Here is a 22,340-nt window from a genome sequence, read left to right on the forward strand (position 1 = left end):
GATCCAAACATTACTTTAAACCAGTAACGGATATCCTTTAAATGACCCAAGTCAATGGGTATATGAAAGTGATGAATCAAAAAAAAAAAAAACCAGCCTTTAAAATGACAGCAATGCATGACAAAAAAACTAGACTGCAGGAAAATGTTTATAGAAGCAAACTCTAAAACAAAATCAAAATCAGCTGCTTAACACAGTCCACAGTCTGTGCAACACCAAAGTGGCCAACTAATAAGCATTAAAAAGCAGCTGATGAAAAGCAAAGCGCAATAATAAACAGAATGCAAAATAGATATTATTATTAAACTATATAATTACCGATACAACAAAAACAAGATAACACCTTGGTCAGTTAAATTCAGAAGTACGCGGCCGTTCGCTATTCATTTCTCTTACGAAATTGATGAAACAATTTTCAAAAATGTGAGTCTGTGTCGGCGAACTTTTGAATTTGCGTTTGCAGGTGTTGGTGTCGACATAAATTAACCCGGGCTGACAACAGCAGAGTACGATGACTGTGTACTAGGAGCGCTCTAAAGATGAATTAGGACAAGTTTTGAGAATATATCTCAATTTTCATTTCATGACTGAAATATAGAAAACTAATTCTTGTTTTACAGGAGATATACCAGTCTCAATTTTCATGATTTCAGGATTGAGATATAAAAACAAATTCTTGTTTTACAGGAGATCATACCAGTCTCAATTTTCATTTCATGATTGACATAAAGAAAACTTAGAAAATTAATTCTTGCTTTTCAGGAGATTATACCAGTTCGAATCAGTTAGCGAAATTAATGATGATAATAATAAAAGTCTGACTTAATCAAGCCTTAAATTTATTAGCAATTATAGAGCATTTCGGAAATGTCAAAACAAAGGCTTTATTAGACAAACTAAGACCGCACATACCTCCCCGACTGTAGAATAATGCATAATATGTGCAAAATATGTGAAGATATAACTGTTAAATTGGCGTTGCAAATACTGTAATAAAAATGAAAAACCCAAAACCGATGAATGCGGTTAAGAATAGAATAGTTTTTCACGTATAAAACTTCTTAAATCTTGCATATTAAACGAAACCAAATCATCAATTTTTTTAATATCAATGGAATCTTGGTTCCAATGGTTAACTAGTTGAACTTTTGAAGGAAGTCATGAAAAAGGACAGTTGATTTTTATTTTTCAGGTCTGAGTATACCAGGAACAAAAAGTATTATAGTATATATATATATATATATATATATATATATATATATATATATATATATATATATATATATATATATATATATATATAATGTACATATTAGTAACAGGCCTCAATCAAACTGGCGGATACTTGATAAAGAGGACTGTTTGTCCTAGAAAGCTTGTAACTTTTCCTGAATAAATATCTCCACTAGATACCATCCAGTTTGAATGAGGTCCTGTTAGTAATTGTACTAGTGCACGGAACAATTGTGTATGTGATAAAGTTAATATATATATAATCCACAAATACAGAACTCTCAATACCTTGTGAATGGAAATAACATATTCCCAAGCAGAATTATAATTAATAAGAGTTTTTACGCCTGCCAGAGAACTATGGTTTAATTTAGAAACAAGGACAGATAATGACGAACGAGAAATCATAGTTTATTCCCTTGACAACTCATGGAAACATCATACATGCTCTCTCTCTCTCTCTCTCTCTCTCTCTCTCTCTCTCTCTCTCTCTCTCTCTCATAATTTCAACAAACACCTCTCCCTTGCATTTTTCTTTTCCTCCTTTCAATTTTTTCCTCCATCTCTGCAGACCCCTTGAAACTCGTCTTCCACAGACCCCCACCGCCCCCTCCCTCCCCCAATATCCAACAGCCGCGGGGGGATTTCTGGAGGAAAACAAAAATGGCCGCCTCTTGCCGCGTCTTTATTAAGCTACTAATTAAGTCGTGTGACGCGCCGCCTGCAACTCTATGCTCCGGGTGGCACTGTCGCGGTGACTCTGGGGAGGTCGGTGGGAATGGGGTGGGAGGCTAGGGAGGGAGGAATGGGAGGAGACGCTGGAATTAAATCAAACTGGGTAAATATAGTGATCAAAGTCTCCAATAGTATCTCTACTGACAACAGAGAAAGAACAAAGCTTTGACTTTATGTGGGAAATTATCATTTATATACACACTTCGTTCATGGTTCAACACTCAGTGTATCATATAGCCAAGTAAATATAACTGAATTATATTATCAAATTATATTTAACTAGATACATAATGACCTACATGAATATTCTGAATAATATTATCAACTTATATTAAACTGCATACACAATGACCTACGTGAACATTGTCATATGAAGAGGGAGAAAGAGGAAGAAAGAAAATTGATAAGTACGTCTCAGGGCAAAATTCTGAGTGTAAAAAAATATCCTACAGCAATTTACTCTTTTTAGTTTTTTTACCCTAGCAATCAGTTAAAAATTGTCTTTGAATATGTTATCACTAAAAGAAAAAAAGATCTTTGTACTGAATACATTCTATTTTTCAGTAATATGCTAACCATTTACATCTCAAATTTAAGAAGCCTGAGTAGGGATTTCTATGCTGTGTTGCTATACATTTATTTCTTATTCGTCATCCCTTTAAAAATCGATGAACCCCAACAGAACACGGACGCAGTTTGGTTGAGGCTGTGTTTATTGGTAACCTAACCACAAACTTGCTGAGCAAAGTTGAACACACTATCAAGATAAAAGAGAAGAAAATGCAGTCTCGACAAGAAAATAACAGTAAAGTCAGGATGAAGATATACGATCATGAATAAATCACGAAAAATGATTATTTATATATAAATATAAGACTATGAATGTAAAGGTAAAAGTAAGAAAAACTACAAAAATTCAGGTTAAGGGGTACGTGGCTTCGAAGTACAACACAACCAGAGAGCCTGTTCCACACTCTCGCAGCAGAACCTCTAGCAATGAATGTGAAACACTGTATCATTTATTAAGATGTGAATGTTATTGCAAAACACGTAGCACCTATTAACTTCACCAGCAATAAAGTTATAACGGAAGTCACTTTTGAAATATTGGTTAATGGAGATGTTCCAACAGCTCTATATCTATTCAGAATAGCCTAAATCATAATTCCTCATTAAAAGAAAAGGAAACCATCTCTACCGATTTTGTCCAGAGAATAAAGTTTCTCCGATATCAGCAACCACGAGAAGAAAAAATATTCCAGTATTTGCAGCACAAACGATCTGAAGAGCGTGGCATCAATACTCCAATTTTTGTACCTATAAAATCCCTCTGTCTGTAAAGTTCTGTAAAAAAAAAAAAGTTTGAAAAGCGAAGCTTTGTTAAATATTAAGGATCACTGAGATAGTGTTCCTAAACATAGACAAACGTGGTTTGGGAACACGGCGTGAGATCGGATACTCAATGAAGTCTTTGTTTTACTGATGAGATTCAGCCTCACATTCCACTGATTGCATCACTTGCGATCAGCTCTAAATCCCTGTTAGGGCTGCTTCATTCTCATACAATATAAATGAACCTAGAGTTTGACTAAGCATAATGCACATGTCACTGGTTAAAAATATAAAGAACAAAAGTTCTAGAACACTAACGAGAAGACCACCATAAAAATAGTCAGAAAACCATCATAAAAAACAACTCTATGCAACTGGCCACGGAGGCAAATAACTTTCAACATTTAATATCCGAAGAGTATATATGCATAACATAAAAGCCTTATGGTTGGTTAAATCAAAGCCACAATTAATTTTAACATGTCTGAACTTTTCGTAACCACTCTGGCTGTCAGAGAGTGTCTAACCTTCCCAACAAAACCCCTCAAATTGATACTACGAGTACATTCCCAGTTGTTAATAATCAATGAAATTTGTTACAGTAAAAAAGAGAAATAATTACGGGTCTTTTTTTTTATTTTCATATTTTGTTGTATTTAATAACCATGTACCACCATGTAGATCAACCCTATTATATAGTATATCTTATAGGTTCTAGCCTAGTAATTTAAAAAAAATCTGAAAGATATAGATGGAGCAAATTCAATTAATTATAATGAAAAATCTTTATGCTGCTGCTACTGATGGTATTCGTAATCCAACTGAAAGCTGTAAATGCAAGATGCCGAAAACTACAATTAAGAGGCATTGAAAATGAAGGTAATATATACAGTAGATGATGAGTTCTATAAATATAAAAATCAGCGTTAATTATAATGGTACACAAGGGAAAAACAGGATAAAATACCACAAAAAAAGGCAATAATGAAAGGCTTTTAGGAAATCTGTGGGTACGTTAAAAACAGTAGTATTATTTACGTACTGATACTAATAACTCTACCACATCTACTATTATTAATATTGTATTGCTACTACTATGATTACTGACTTTATCGCTGCGTTTTATATTTCTAATAAAAACAAGTAAAAAATGCGCCGAAATTTCTTCGGCGCAATCGAATTTTCTGTGCAGCGTATAATAATGTATGAAACTCTCAGCCACAGACCGGTGGTGGCTTGTGTGGTTGGCACCTACAGCGGTGCCAACCGCACGATCATGATAAACTTCAATCTTAAAATAAAAACTACTGAGGCTAGAGGGCTGCAATTTGGTATGTTTGATGATTGGAGGGTGGATGATCAACATACCAATTTACAGCCCTCTAGCCTCAGTAGTTTTTAAGATCTGAGGGCGGACAGGCAAAAAGCCATCTCAATAGTTTTCTTTTACAGAAAACCAAAAATGCCACTGTTTTGACAGAGAAGTCATCTGAAATGTTGTTCGATTTATTTTCCACTTTCATTATTATTATTATTATTATTATTTATTATTATTATTATTATTATTATTATTATTATGACAATCTCACAAAATGAAGAATTATTCAGCTTCTTTCAATTACCAAACCTTGTCGTGGAACAAAAGGAAGCCACTTTTCTTTATGTATACACACAGAAACACACACATATGGTATATATATATATTTAAATATATATACATATTTATACATACATACATACACACATATATCTAACAAACTAACGATTCCTAACCAACAGCCCCTCCCACCCCTTCTAATTCCCCCCATCCCCTACACCTCCCTCACCCCATCTAAAAACAGCCCAGCTCTCTGGGTAGTAATTAAATACGGCATAATGGTCACCGGGAGAAAAACAAAGGCGGGCTATTTAATAAGATTAAAGAAAAGACTAATTAATCTTGAAGACATTAGAGGAGAATTTCTGCTCATTTTTCTCCTCCTCTTGGATTAGACGATGAAGGAAATAACACAGAGGGAATAAGTCGACGATTCATTACAGCCCCTGGGGGTGAAGCCGACTCCTCTCCACGAGAGGGGAAGACAAGCTTCCTGCGTTTCCCGGTCTCTCGTCCTCTCCGACGGTCTGGTCGCACCCGACAGTCCACAGCATCCTATATTTCTTTGTTCTGTGGAGGTCAGCAGGCCGTTCTTTGCTCGTCAAGTTCTCTTCCATTTTTGTCCTATAACCTTCTTTCTTGTCTGAGGTGGATATCTCGCTTTCTTCCATGTATGCTCCACTTGCTTTCGTCTCAATTATTATTATTATTATTATTATTATTATTATTATTATTATTATTATTATTATTATTATTATTATTATCATTATTATTATTATTATTGTTGTTGTTGTTGTTGTTGTTCTAAGGGATTTGACTGAAGATGAACCCAGAATAGGGTTCGAAAGCTTTTATAAATTTTAAATGCTCTACTTGCTTTCGTCTCAAATATTATTAGTATTATTATTATTATTATTATTATTATTATTATTATTATTATTATTATTATTATTATTATTATTGTTCAAAAGGATTTGACTGAAGATGAACTCAGAATAGGATTCGAAAGCTTTTATAAATTTTAAATGCTCCACTTGCTTTCGTCTCAAATATTATTATTATTATTATAATTTTAAAGGATTTGACAGAAGATGAACCCAGAATAGAGTTCCAAAGCTTTTATAAATTTTAAATGCTCCACTTGCTTTCGTCTCAAATATATTATTATTATTATTATTATTATTATTATTATTATTATTATTATTATTATTATTATTATTATTCTAAAGGATTTGGCTGAAGATGAACCCAGAATAGGGTTCGAAAGCTTTTATAAATTTTAAATGCTCCACTTGCTTTCGTTTCAAATATTATTATTATTATTATTATTATTATTATTATTATTATTATTATTATTATTATTATTATTGTCCTAAAGGATTTGACTGAAGATGAACCCAGAATAGGGTTCGAAAGCTTTTATGAATTTTAAATGCTCCACTTGCTTTCGTCTCAATTATTATTATTATTATTGTTGTTGTTGTTCTAAAGGATTTGACTGAAGATGAACCCAGAATAGGGTTCGAAAGCTTTTTCAAATTTCAAATGCTACACTTGCTTTCGTCTCAGATATTATTATTATTATTATTATTATTATTATTATTATTATTATTATTATTATTATTATTATTATTATTATTATTATTATTATTCTAAAGGATTTGACTGAAGATGAACCCAGCATAGGGTTCGAAAGCTTTTATAAATTTGACACGAGCCTTTACAATTATATTTTTGTGGACCCTTTAGAACATTTATGAACCGTCGTGATAGAGTTTTTTCTCCCAATTATTATTATTATTATTATTATTATTATTATTATTATTATTATTATTATTATTATTATTATTATTATTATAATGTCAGTGCAGTGCCTAGAATAGTATGGGAACTGAGCCCCTCCTGTCGCGTAAAAGAGTGCATAAAACTCATTACTCAACATACTCACAATACTAAGGTGAAGAATTCTATTTTCGGAAATATGTTCTAGTGAAATACAGAAAGGAATGACAGTGTTGGAGTGATAGCGGCAGTGTTCCAAGATAACAAGTGTTGAAGATTTTAAGATAGCAGCGTGAAACATGGCAACATTTTATATGAACTGCTATTTTGAGGGTTGTGTTTAGCAACAACATTTCATGTTCACGAATGGATTACCAAGGACTAATAGTTAAGCCCTGTATATTCCATACAAGATACATATACGAGAGAGAGAGAGAGAGAGAGAGAGAGAGAGAGAGAGAGAGAGAGAGAGAGAGAGAGAGAGAGAGAGAGAGAATGTTAAAACATACAGTCATAGTTTTTAGTTTAGTTTAGATTATAGATAAAATATACATTAGATTATGCGAAAATGCTTTTTTATTTCAGAGATTATTTAAAGCCAAACATAAAGATATTTTAATAAATACAAAACATATACGTCTCGGGGTTTAAAACAATGGATATACCTACAGAAATCAATAATTACATTAGGTTCTGCATTGATGAAATTAATTGCATTTACAAAATTTAAATCCTTCAAAAGAGTATTACCCTACGGTTCTCAACATGTATTTTGGGAAGAGGTGCCTTACCCCAGGACTTCTCTTGTCTGGCTACAACCAAATACAATAAAGTCACTAACTGGAACTTAATTCACAGCTAATGTCAGTAAAATCACAAAGGTTTTTAAAAGTATATATATATACAGTATATATAATCTACATACATAATTATATTTCATTTATGCATATATATATATATATATATATATATATATATATATATATATATATATATATATATATATATATATATATATATATCATAAAAGACTACATAAAGCAATAAAGGTGCTAAACCACACCAGTTTTAAAAACCTGACAAAATGAAACCCACAGAACATGGATTACTCACGGAAATCTACTGACTTTTCCGCTGAGTCAATGAACAACAAAGAGACATCCAATAACGATACATATTGTGCTTGGTGAAACTACTTGAGTTACAGTTGTAGTCTGTTAACAGAGAGGGACGCACATCGCTCACCTGCTTTCAAAGGCCACACTTGTGGCCAGCAAAGCAAATGTGGCAGGGAAATAGTGCACGCAATCCTCCGATAACGGTAGAAACACAAAACGTACTATTCATGGAATTCATCTGTAATTTGACCTCCGTTCATGGGTACTTACGATGCTCACACACACACACACAACATATGAATATACAAATATATACTATATAATATATAGATATATAATATATATATATATATATATGTATATATATATATATATATATATATATATATATATATATATATATATATATATATATATATATGCTTAAAATCACAATGATACATCATATATATGCGCATATGTACCACAGGGATAATGAAAGGCTGGTTTTTATATATCCCATATATATATATATATATATATATATATATATATATATATATATATATATATATATATATATGATATATCAAAAATACTATTGGAATGAAAATAACAATCTTAATCTTGCTCTTTCCAACAGAAAACGTCCAAAAGAATTCGATGAGATTTTTAATTAAAGATAATGGCAGCAACTTGCATTTCCGTCCACTTTTTAGCTCCTGACATCCTGTCGTAAAAACACTCAAAATACTTCAGGTATGGAATGAATCACTTTCGAAATTAATCAAGCAAGAGAACGAAGAAGCTTCTAAAACCAGCAAGATACTGCAAAAAAGAAAAAAAAAATAAGAAACTCATCAGGCAGAGCGAAACCCATCAACTGTCATTACCTCAACGCAAAAGAGCGAACTTAAATAACTCGGAACTCATCGAAGGCTGTGAATTCAACCCATGGCCGCGAAATTAAAATCCGGGCGAAAAAGCAAAGGCAGCGCCAAAGTTTCCTCACTCTAAAAATGGCACCGGGCGCACATATGAGCAGGCAAGAGTCGGGGAGATGAAGCCTCTGAAATTAGTAATGAGTTCTTCTATAAGATCCTAATGAGAAAACTTTTTAAACAGTACGAGAGAGAGAGAGAGAGAGAGAGAGAGAGAGAGAGAGAGAGAGAGAGAGAGAGAGAGGTAGCTGATGAATGCCGTCTTCACTTACTCCTGCTTCCCCTGCCTCTTACAGAAACGTCACAGAGTCAATCTCTCTCTCTCTCTCTCTCTCTCTCTCTCTCTCTCTCTCTCTCTCTCTCTTCCTATTCAGCATTTCACGAATCTTTTCCAGACTTACCAATTAAAAAAGGGACCGAAAAAGGCTGGTAATACCGCCTCCAAATATCAAATCAGCGACGGCTAAAGGGAGGGAATATTTTCTTTGGAGGAACGCCCGAGTTAGTCTTAATGGTAAGGGATGCGTAACATCCCTCATTCAAAAACCTTCGAATGAGGAGGTTTTTGACGCGGGTGAAAGATAACCTTCAAAATATCAACATGCTTATTTTTTTTAATAATAAAAGTCGAAGTGAAGGTAACGCAATCCAGTGAATGAAAGTAAATATAAGTGATATTAATTTATCCAGTTATTTATTAAATTTACATTCATTTTTAGGTAAACATGAAGCTGTAACGATGTTTTATTATTTGTCCCAATATCTGCTGTTTGAAATATTTTCTTCCTCTTAGGTAAAGTTTTGTTATGTGCAAAAATTCTAACTGTATTTTGCGTTCCTTGCAAAGTCTCTTTGAGGCGAACCTCCGATTTTGACATTACGTGAACTTCTTGGGGTTCTTTGCATATATATATATATATATATATATATATATATATATATATATATATATATATATATATATATATATATATATATATATATATATATATATATATATATATATATATATATATATATATATATATATATATATATATATATATATATATATATATATATATCTGCAAAAGCAAATACATTCCACAGTCTGTAATATTCATACTTCTGAATCAACGTATTAATACACGGAATTAAGTAAACCCCTACACACACAAACACACACACACACACACTGCATAATTCTCTTCCATTTTGCTCGCTTTATAGACATTAAAGTCATGTTATTCTGATGACACTTGCATCCCACCGAACTAGCCAGTTCTGGCTCACTCAGTGTCAACTCTTTTCTCCATAAACTTTCGAAATATAGGCCTTTTCAAGTCTGTCGTCCTCCATTCTCTCCATGTGGCCAAACCACTTTTTACCGTACATCTGTCATTTCTCTACATTGCTTACCCTTGAAACTTTTTTTTTTTTAACCATAAAGCAAAATCACTCGTTGCAAAAAAATGCACTACGCAACTTTTTTTTTTTTTTTTTTTTTTTAACTGTCATTCACGTTTTATCCAAATCTTCACCTTTTTGCGTAACGATCCACTGACACTTCTAAAGAGTCTTCAGCCTTCCTTGCTTCACCTGCTCTGTGACTCAACACTTCTCTTATCCTACTACCATCTGTCGCATTGACCCATAAATAGCAATAATAATAAATCCCTTACATTTTTTCTCATTAACAATACTAACGTTATTTACTCAGTCTTCTTGATTTTCAATTACTGCACCACCAAAACTTCATCCTTGCTGGTAATCATTGAAAAATGTCACTATCTATTAATAACATTCTAAATTTTTCTTTTCCTCTCACTTTGTAAACATACACACACACATAAATTACGCAAAGCACTTATTTACAAAAGGATACCCTATGAGAGCTGAAAGTCAGCTCAGTGGTCTGGTTAAACTACTTTAATAATAATAATAATAATACAAAAGGATGCAAAATATTCTGCAAAATTGATTTTCAACACGTGGTTTGGGAAAGAGTATAAATACTTTTTAGGTATCAATATATCGTAGACGAAATATCACCACTTTGAAAAAAAAATTGAGGAAACTTCAATAAATTCTTTAGTAGGAAAAATTTGAAAATGGATTTAACTGCCTAATCCCAACTGCATTATGAGGGAAAAAACTTGGTTTTGAATGAAAGAAAACTCAAATCTTAAAAGCAGTTTCCTAGTTACCTCACATTCATCCCCGAAATTACACTGAAGAACGTATTAACAACAGAGGCATATTTTTGTAATTGCAAGGCAAAACTCCAAGGGAGATGGAAGACCGTAAACAGTATTGGTAAAATATAAAGCTGTTTCCAAGTATAATCATGAAATGCCATTGTGATTTCATTTAAAAGAATTGTATTTTCCTCATAATAAGAGTAAAAGAAATCAAAAGAAACCAATTTGGGAAAATAATTTCTTCGATCAGGGCTTCTTTTTAAACAAATTCCAAAACTTCTACAGACTTATTTCTAAGTAACGTTAGTCTCTGAATTATTGATGTATTTCTTTTCTTAGTATTCTAAGTTTGTATTTCAGCAAGTTTTCAAGCTAAAGACTTCCAAAACTAACTCTCTCTCTCTCTCTCTCTCTCTCTCTCTCTCTCTCTCTCTCTCTCTCTCTCTCTCTCTCTCTCTCCATAATATGAAAACTAATAATACTGCAATAAAACTAGATAAAGACAAGCATACATATAGTGCGTTAGCAATTTGAAAGGTGAACCTAAAAAAAAAATTTGCCTTTCTCTAACAAAGTGATAAGCCCTTAACATGCTGCTATGACATTCTGAAATTAAAGTCTATTTTCTATACTAAGTTATAACAGTCACCTGAATATCTCAGGGCCAGCACACGTTCACGACTTGAGATGACTTTGAAAAAAAGTGAGCATTTCAGTAGGTCATACCTTAATTTAATGAGCCACCTAAAAGCCAAAGTCATCTATCTATTATTTCAAATCAAACTGAGTAGAATGACCTGCTACAAATAATAGGATATTTCAAGGTAACGCTATACCCAAGGCTCTACTGCTATACTTCAATTATGGCAATAACGCATTTAAAGCTCAAGTAATAACATTAAGCGTAAAGGCCTTATCGGTATTGGAGAAAATTAGAAAAGATAATAAAATTTCATTGAGGTTACTGAACTACATCAGTTAAACTACAAAACTTATTAAATGGAAATCTAAGCAATTAATTTCGATAACAAAGAGTGATTTGATGTATCTAACTCTTTCGGAAAGATAAGGGAGGATAAAAGCGATAAAGATGATTCATACTCATTAAAAAAAAAAGCAGGATCTGAACCAGAAAGCTAGTGGGAATAAATCACAGTTAATAAATACTTAAACCGTACATAGTCCGAGTAGCGGGAAAATTTGTACTTTGCTGTATTCTCTCTTTCTCTTTGATTTTTGTGCTGATGAAACATCTCGAGGAACAAAAATAATTCTAGAAATATTCAACAAATTTATATATATACACACACACATATATACTGTATATATATGTGTGTGTGTGTATGTGTATATATATATATATATATATATATATATATATATATATATATATATATATATATATATATATATATATATATATATATATATGTATTATATAACCAGCAAATGTATGCGCTCATAAGCAGACATAAACTCTTTCTTGCCGTAGGCCTCAATTAAGTTGAAATAGCGTTACCTAACACAAGAGCATAAACAGAGAGAGAGAGAGAGAGAGAGAGAGAGAGAATGCCATGAATCATTCAAAAATAAATATTAGCCCTGTGTAGGCCCACAAATTCTCCTCAGCAGATATTACACCCCTAAATCTTGCAAACTGGCGAGCCGTCTCCCACTCGGAATTCTTATCGTGGGGCTGCGGAAAACTATGATCAATGACCTCAGGATGAAGGCCAATTATTAAGGCTAAAAGCAAGATTGGTGGTTCCAGCTTGCTGCTCGGGGTTTAGAGAAGGAGGAGTCATAGGAGGGGGTGGCCGAAGAGGAGGAGGAGGAGGAGGAGGAGGAGGAGGAGGAGGAGGAGGAGGAGGAGGAGGAGGAGGAGGAGGAGGAGGGAGGAGGGAGGAGGAGGAGGAGGGAGGGAGTAATAGCGCTGCGGGAGAAGGAAAACATGGGGCTAGGGTTTGGAAAAGAAGAAAAATTAAAAAGGATAAGAAAAGAAGGTGTGGGGGAGGAAAGTTAGGAGGGAATAAAAAAGAAGGTAAGAACAGAAAAAATTTAAGGGAGACCTAATTTATAAAGGAATGACGGACGGACGAACGAAGACTCAAGTTATATCCACAGGAATAACAACTAAAACGTTGGATACATGAAGAAAGAGGCATAATGAGAACAAATAATGAAGGGAAAAATGGGTAGCTTGCACGAGTTTCCCTAGAGAAAAGGTCCCATTGGTAAATTTTACAACAAAGGACTCCCGATTGGCAAAATGGGAATACAGGCTGGACATAATGCAAGACTACCTGCACAGACACAAAGCTTTACGAATGAAAATTCTTTGAGGAGACAGCGCAGAGGAAAAGTCTGTATTTCATCGCAAAATAAATTTTAAAACATGAGGAAGATGCCAAAGTTATGCCAAACACATAAGTCATTTAAATTACAGGTGTATGAAATGAAGGGCAACTAATATTTTAGAAAGAAAGAATTCAGGAACGCAAGGAGACTAATTGAATACAAAAATGGAAGAATCCACACAACGAGAGAAATTTTACTTGCAAAACATTGAGTAACCTCAAGCATATTTCACTTATTCATATGTTGATGTTTATCTATTCCTTCCAATTTTCTTCATGAATTTTCATCCTCTTTTGAATTATGTTTACTATCTAATGCCTAAACAATATTCTGCTATTATCATCTAGTTGTAAAAATCATTAACTTCTTCACTCAGAGAGATATTCGATCTTTAGTTACGCTTATAGCGGTATAATTTACAATTACTGCTACTGTTAAGTGGAGCTTCTTTAACTAACGAAATCTTTTGCCTTATAATATCACCCGCTAATTCTACAACTACTATATTAATACTGCTAATACTCATAATCCAGCAACTATAAAAACAATATGAATAATGTAGAAATTGGAAGACACGGTACGGAAAGTGAGAAAATATCAATAGTTAGTCACCCATCTGTTTGTAACCATATAAAATCGATCTGTCCTTTTCACAACCATCAGATCTTGTAACATCGTTTGGGGATATTCTAATAAGCCTTGACTGATAGCATAACGATTGGGCAAAAATGAAAATAATTCCCTCTGTTAGCTGTACGACTTAGAACGGTCAATTTAAAACTTACAGTGAAATATATGGAAACCTAGGAATAAGATGAGAAAAATGTCCATACTCAAAAATATATGAATTACCACTTCTCAATTTCTTCAAGAAAGAAACTTTCGTACAACTTCTTTCAAATTCTGTAAAAACTCTCTCTCTCTTTCCAACTATAATTGTGAAAAAAAACAAGCAAGATTACAGTTCTAAAAGTTAATAAAATGCATGTACCGGAAAACTACTGCCCGAATTTTAAACACTTCAATAATATTTTCGAATTTCCTCGAATATTTCTATTCTGCTCCTCTCTCTAATCCTACATTTCCAGTGTAGGGCCACCAATAACTTGGTGCCCCTTCCTCATCCGGACAGGCGCCCCTTCTTCCCCCACCCATCCCCCTTCTGCCTCCCAAGTAACGGTTGCCACGTCATCCTTTTACTGGATAGCAGTTTGTGGGAAGCCGTGAGCTGATAAATGTTGGATCAGTGTGATGTACGAGACTTAAGACACTCGCAGCAGCGGTTTACAGAATTTCAGTCAGAAACTCCAGAACATCCATTTTCCTCTCGATGGGAATTTGGCGCGCGAGCGCGTCCGTGCACGCCGCTCGGAGAAACAAATCCATCTTCCGAAATCATCACTCAGCTCCCAACCACACACACTCCACCTCCCTGCTACGAAAAAGAGAAGGCGGAAAATGTGATCAAAATGAAATCTCAGTCGGGCGTTACGGAAGCATTTCTTCTCAAATATTAAACCTCGAATGCGAAAACAGTTTTTTTTCGAATCAAATATTCGAAATAGCTTTGCGGAAAAGCTTTGCTTTTTAAATAAAAAAATGTTCAAAACACCGTTCCTATATCCATTATCCACACAAACATACTGGGGAGGCAAAATTCCAAATAAAATTTTGGAAGTTGCCAAAACACTAGTGATACTTTACCACCAAAGTCTCCTTCCTCTACGATGCGAAAACCCACAAACACACACACACACACACCATCTGTATGTCTGCCAGAGAACATTCTCACTTAATCAATGGGAAGAACCATCGAAACTAATAATTAGCCAATACGTAATATCGTCCTTCCAGCTTTTTTTATCACTCCCTTTCTCGGTGTCCTTAAATCTGATAGCTGAATGATGCGCCAATAAAGAACGAAGCCGGTTAAATGGTGGTAACAGAAGCTAAACAAGTGATTGTAATTACCAAGGACTGCACAAGACCAGGATCTCTCTCTCTCGCACTCTCTCACACACACACACACACACTCTCTCTCTCTCTCTCTCTCTCTCTCTCTCTCATAATCAAGAATCTACTATGAGACTGAAAGAGAAAGATATTGGATCTCGCTCTGAATGGGTGATCATGGCTTCTGATTTCTCAACTTATAATTAGATCCTTTTCACATGTCCATTCCATTCACTCGGTTCGCGTCTCTATTTTTTTCTCTTCGCAAGCCATGGGGACCACCTTTAGAACGATGAACATCTCAAAATAAGAAAAAAAATATATTCCTTTTCCAGTTTGAAATAAATGATATTCGGGTACTATCAAGGTCTAAAACGAATAAATTTCTTGTTAATTTTGGTTATTTTTCCCCTGAATACGTTAAGGCATGCAAAAGGCTTAAACATATCTCGGCCTCAATAAAAGTAGAAAGGATATTTAGAAGTGTATATAGGCACCCTCCCGAAGTAATGAACTCTGGTTCTCAAACTAGGAGGGAGTATGAGACTTGAGAAATAGGTAAAAGGGCTGGGTATGGAGTTCAATATCCTCTGAATGAATAGGATGCAGGGTTGACCAAATTGGCAGAGGTCACCCTTTCCTCACACTGTACACGGAAATGCGACTCCTGGCTGATGATGATACAGATCTCCAGAGTATATCTGAGGCAAAAGTTCAAAAGAGGCTACATTACGGCAGATGTTATGTAATTCTGGGCTGGAGATCAGGAGGTGATCATGATGAGAAGAAAGGCTTTTGCGAGGAGAGCCGCTTCATAATGAGGGTGTTGTCCATAGAGTATTGACGTCATCTAATGAGATTCCATATGAAACAATGAATAAAGACTGCATTTTTTTCTTTCAGCAGTAATGCTGTTCATATCTCTACTTACAAATGCTGTAACGTGGAATTCCAGAGAAAGACATTAACTGAGAGGATAATCATTTGTGAAGAGCAAAGTCAACTGGAAGTGGTGTGAAATGTAAATAAGGAAATGGGGGAAAAGGAACACTCAAGAAAGACATGGGGGGGGGGGCGGGTTTGGAGAGACCAATTCCAATTAACTGCTCTTCCCAGTACTGAATCAAGCTATCCCTCCAAGAAGTGGTATAGGACAGATATTCCGTAAATTTGGACATTTCGGACATTTCTCCACTCAGCCCCACATTATCCTGTTTTTTTTTTTTTATTACATAAATGAAAACTTTTTATTCAGTTAGAGTGACTTACATTAGACAAGGCACATGAAAAATAGACCAGAAATGTGGTTCTCTAATTCTTCCCAACAATAATTAAGTAAACAGGGGGCGAGGAGACCGGGGGGTGAACACATGAAAAATAGACCAAAAATATGGTTCTTTAACTCTTCCCAACAATAATTAAGTAAACAGGGGGCGGGGAGGTGGGGGTGGGGGTGTTGTTAAGAAGCAACATGGGAGTAAGAGAACAAATCTAAAGGTGGAGAAAGAAAATCGAGACGAAATGAAGAGAGCCATGATAGGACTATAGACCCGAGACTTCCCAGTAAGAACAGAAAGAACCAAGATCGGAAGAATAACAACGACTCTGTCGCTTCCCGCTCCATCTTGTTGAACCCTTGAACACACGAGAAGATTTTCCATAATTTAACATTCAAAGAATAAAACGAGGTTTTCGAAAACTCACTGTATTCTTAGGCAGGAAACAAATCTAAGTTACGAATTCAAATGCAAAATTTATTAATATAAAGAGAATATACTTTTCGTTTCAAATAAGACCAAAACTGTGTGCTCTGTGCCAAATCACGTGGGATAAAGCAATAAGGAGGAAAAAGTACCCCAATTTATGAAAGATATGACAATTATGAGTGGAACACAGGTGCAAAGAAACAGTTAATCGACCCACTTATTCATCCAAAAGAGCAGTTGGTGAAAAATAATAATATAAGCCATAACATTCCCTTTACACACACGAACATTTCTCAGATATATTTACAGAATGTTTTCGAATGAAATGAAGTTATACACACACACACACATTCATATATATAATATACATATACTGTATATACACATAAATATATACATATATATTTGTATATAAACATACATAAATATATATATATATATCATATATCCACGTATGTATGTATGTATGTATATACGTATGTATTTCCAAAAGCTAGCAGAATGGGTGCTATATTAGTAAGCTCCCAGAGACCTAAGTGAGAATAATGCTACATAAAAAGACACCATGAACACGCCATATATAGGCGCTGTATCCTCCCTGATACCCGAGGAGAGAGCGTTTTCTGCTGTTTGCACGGCAATTACATAAAAAGTAATTAGTTACATAAACAAAGGAAGCGCTTGGCCTTTCAATTAATAGGATGGAAGATAACGCATTTTACGCAAGAAACATGAAATAAAAGTCAGTAGTGGGCACGATATTGTCTTTTACTTTAGGCGGGTGGACATAAAGCAATTTGCGTGGGGTGGGTCTACGTAGGAAATCACATTGTTGCGCTTCAGATATTTTAAATGTTGAGTTTTTAATACAAGTTTATCACTGGTTGATTCCCGGATGAGGTAGACTTTTTGAGAATACCTTGTAGTCAGTCGATTATGGTGGGTTACAGTCACGGGGAAGTATAGGGTTTATGTAAGGTTAGGAAGTTCCTCGCAAAATATCTACTGCGAACTGGAGGCTCTCTCTCTCTCTCTCTCTCTCTCTCTCTCTCTCTCTCTCTCTCTCTCTCTCTCTCTCTCTCTCTATATATATATATATATATATATATATATATATATATATATATATATGTATATGCCTACACAGCATGTTTTCTTGAAGAACAAGCTATTTAATTTTGAAATTACAGAATAACAAAAGGATAATTATATACACAAAGTGATTATTAGTGCAATTCGTATTGATGAAGTTTTTGTTAAGGGTTCTGCTTAATTCCCTCACACGAAAGGAAAAAAGAAATTCCCATGAAAATTAGAGGCAGCATGGTTACTCCTACCACGGTTGAAGTTATATCATGGGTATAGAATTTTGTACATTCGATATAAAACGTACATTTTTCATTTGTCGCTATGACACGTGACAGTAAACATGCGGTTAATTTGAATACAGCTATAGTCCTTCTTTCCGTAAGAATCTTGAACGATTTTAATCGAAATTATTCAGTCCGGATAAAAACATGTGAATTACAGACGCGAAGGTTATACGGGGTCTAGTAAGTTATAAAATTACTACTGATATATACGACGCGTTTTTATTGAATTATCGGAAGCTGACACAATTCTAACATGGTCAGTTCATACAGCTTTTACTTTTCGGAGGTAAAATCTTGGAGAGAGAGAGAGAGAGAGAGAGAGAGAGAGAGAGAGAGAGAGAGAGAGAGAGAGAGAGAGAGAGATGACTCCTAGTTATTGTGCGACATGACTACAAGTTTCGTATGGCTAGTTCTGTCTCTCCCATCTCTCTCTCTCTGCCTGCTGTCTGTCTTTCCCTATCTCTCTCTCTGTCTCTCTCGACAATCTTACTCATCTCCAATCAACCCGAGAATTCGATAACAGAGATTACATGCCTCTCCCATTTGAAGCCCAGCCGGCAATAACTTGAGGAGTTTGTATCGAAAACTTGGCCCTTAATTCCCAAGTCCATAGCCATTATTCGTGATTTACGCCCAAAATACGCCAAAAAGTCGGCCATAACTCTGGCCCGCCTCTGACCAACATCTGAATCTCATTAAAGATTTACGCGTTCAACAGCTCTTACGAGAAAGGGAAGGCGATTTTAAGATAGTGTTCTATTACCATATAAGTTCGATTGTAAAATTTTCATTTGTATAAAATATGAATTTTTATAAGGGCGTGAAGAGTGCGAAATAAAATTTATTCATGCCAAGAGTTTCCCGTAATTTTCCTCAACAGGAATAGACAGCTGGACAGCGTAACCTTCAAAGACCTGGGTCAAAGGTCAGAGCACGAGAGGAGGATACTCTTGACCCTTTACTGACCACACTGAACAAGCTCACAAAGAAGGTCGTCGTTATACGGCGACAGTTAGCGATAAATTATGGGCTCTAACTGTAAAGTCTGTCTACGAAAATGCCGAAATGAAAAGCTGCCAGGATTACAAACATTTAGAATGGGGGAAAAAAACTGCGAACTTACTTTTACACTTATTAAAAGCTTGGGCTGAATCATAAGTTTAAATGAAGTCTTGAACGATCTTTGTTTTTTTTTTTTGACGCTTCACGACAAACTTCCAATTTGAAATTAATTCTAAAAATTACGCAAGAAACAACCAGAGTGAAATAACATAATCCTATGATGTTTAGTCAATGACCAAAATTGCAAGGAAGGAAAAACAGTGGGCAAAAAGAGATGACGAGCGGAACAAAGAACGCCACACAGCAGCAACAGGGGGGAAAATAAGTCATCTGCCAACATGGCGACGTTGGTGCGACGGAACAAGAGTGCGTGGGTGGATGAGAAATTCTGATAACAAGTGGAAGAGAGAGAAAATAATCAATAATGATCGACCGGGCCCCGGACAGCTTCCCTTCTCGTTTGTATGTTTAAATGTCTTTCTGGCAGTGTCCCCTGCGATAATGGGTCTCTCCAATTCGGTTGCTGTACTATCTCAGACCAGAGAGACAGAAACACACTAAGTTTTCATTAAAGTGTCACGTTCGGTAAGTGCGAACGTGAATGAAGCTATGTTATTTTTCTGAATTGTACGTATAAACGAAATTGGGTTGTTGATTTTCAAAAGTACCCGCCTTTATAGTTCTTCAAATTACTGTCAGTGGATATAGGATTTGAAAATCATAACAGAATCATATTTTAGTAGTCTCTTTAAATAAAAAAAAAGAAGTTTTGCATAACGAAGCTAATGTTTCTTTTTCTCTTCTCTCTCTCTCATGAACATAACAATATAAGAATCTTACCGTAAACTACGCAGCATTAAAACGCATCACTTTAACAACAAGACTAGTACGTTTATCTGTTTCAGTATGAAAAGATTAGTTTCATAAACTTTCGAAGGAGAAATCTTTATCTTTATCTCTACCGAAGTTTTCTGGGTCTTGAAATATTTGTGTTCTTGAGATGAAACCAAAATAATGCTACAGAAATGAAGGACGGAAATGCTACCGAAATGACAACGCTTCGGCCACACTCTTCACAGAGCTAAAGACGGATCGCCTCTCAAAAATGGAATTCCAGAGTGGGCAGATTTTAAAATTGGGATTCAGAATGTGAAATCAATGTTCATCATACAAATTGGCTTTGAAATTTGAAATTTTTCGAAATTCTGAAATAATATACGGAGCCAATTCACAATCAGCAATAAAAAGAAAAAGCCAATACGAACAGTAAAAGATACGAAACTTATCAAAACAAAGATCTCATTAATAAATTAAAAGAAAGAAGTTTTTAAGATTGAAAATAAAACAACAATAAACTTGAGTGATAATGATTAAAATCACAAGAACGAGGAATTATTCTAACGCTTGGAGAAATAAAAAAACTGCATTCCTAACGAGAACGGAAAACGAGAGAAAAGAAAAGAATGATTTAAGAACCGTGTTAACATGTGAAATAACATTACTCTTTTTAACAACAGATTATGAAACTAAAAGTATGAAGAATACAGAAAAGAAAATAAATCAGTGGCAGAAAATACGAATCAGAGACAGAAAAAGTCGATAGTGAACATATTCGATAAAATATTATGATTAAATAGATTATACATAAAATATAACTAAATAACCCTCCTTGATTTTAGCAAACAGACAAAAGGGTACTAGGTTCATTGAAAAGACGAAATAATCCGAAGAGAGAGAGAGAGAGAGAGAGAGAGAGAGAGAGAGAGAGAGAGAGAGAGAGAGAGAGAGAGAGAGAGAGAGAGGTATTTATATTGGCATGAACGACGCATTTAATATGCAGAGCAGAACAGAGAGAGAGAGAGAGAGAGAGAGAGAGAGAGAGAGAGAGAGAGAGAGAGAGGTGCGTGGGTGGGGTGACTACAGTGGATGAGAGGCATTAGAATGAATTGTATGGATGTCTCCCTGTGTCCGCTTGGTTGTGTCCCTTCTGTGCAGTGTGTACCCCTCACACCCCTACCCTCTCTCTCTCTCTCTCTCTCACTCTCTCTCTCTCCACCAGCAATGCTGAATCTCTCGCTCTCTCTCTCTCTCTCTCTCAGTTTATCTACCTCTATACTTTTCACACAGTCTGCACAGTATTTTACAAATCTTATATTATTATAAATATATATATTCTCTCTCTCAATAAATATTCACTGCTTCCACCCCCGGAACCATCCCTTGTCCTCCCTAGGGGCAACTTATAATATAACCTCTTTCTACAACCTCCCCGTAGCCACCGGCATTGATTTTTACATCGCCCTTTATGCAAATGATTTATAGAAGCCGTACGACATCAGCCTATCATGCAAAAACCAAATCCTGAATGATGCTATGAATGCCTTCATATGTATGTTAGAGTCTTTAGGTATGTCTTCCTTTATTATTCATTTGGTTTCTTTTCAGCTTATTACTGCAATTAACATTAGGAATTACCACTCAACCTTAAAGATTGGTATTATTTATATTTTAACATGAATTTCCTGCTTTTTCTCTTTTCATCCACAGACGTTCTGCTTATTGCTGCTTAAAAATCTCAAGCTTCCTTGTGAATTTAAGTTATTGATGAAACAATTTTGGAAAATAACAACTTCCATTTTGAATTCATTAGGCCACCTAAAGTGCATATATCACAGAGAGAAGTGAATCGTGATTTTCGTTCAGAAATGAGAAGTTATTATTGCATCAAAATGAATCCTCATTAACAGAGGGAGATGAGTCACCATTCGTCCGTCACCCAAGTATTGTTTCTCAGCCTAGGAAAGAAATTCTTTAAGTCATCTCGAGGTTAAGCAGTTCAGGCACACAGACAATGCACAGACACGTAACCGTTTTACTCGTAACATAGGATCTCTTCATAAAATTTTCCCCTGTGGTTAAAAACATATTACGAAAGTAGTTAACAATATCAAAAGCATCCCAGCTAATTTCACTATGTATTTAGACAGTGAA

The 22,340-nt window shown here is 34.9% G+C and overlaps 1 protein-coding gene across 3 annotated transcripts in view; it reads right to left on the reverse strand.

Moving 5' to 3' along the window:
• Positions 1 to 22,340, reverse strand: part of LOC136850685 (uncharacterized) — a 576,441-nt gene that overhangs the window by 367,920 nt on the left and 186,181 nt on the right. The window lies entirely within an intron of this gene.

Source organism: Macrobrachium rosenbergii, chromosome 22 (genome assembly GCF_040412425.1).
Source record: "Macrobrachium rosenbergii isolate ZJJX-2024 chromosome 22, ASM4041242v1, whole genome shotgun sequence".
Taxonomy (NCBI): Eukaryota; Metazoa; Arthropoda; class Malacostraca; order Decapoda; family Palaemonidae; genus Macrobrachium; species Macrobrachium rosenbergii.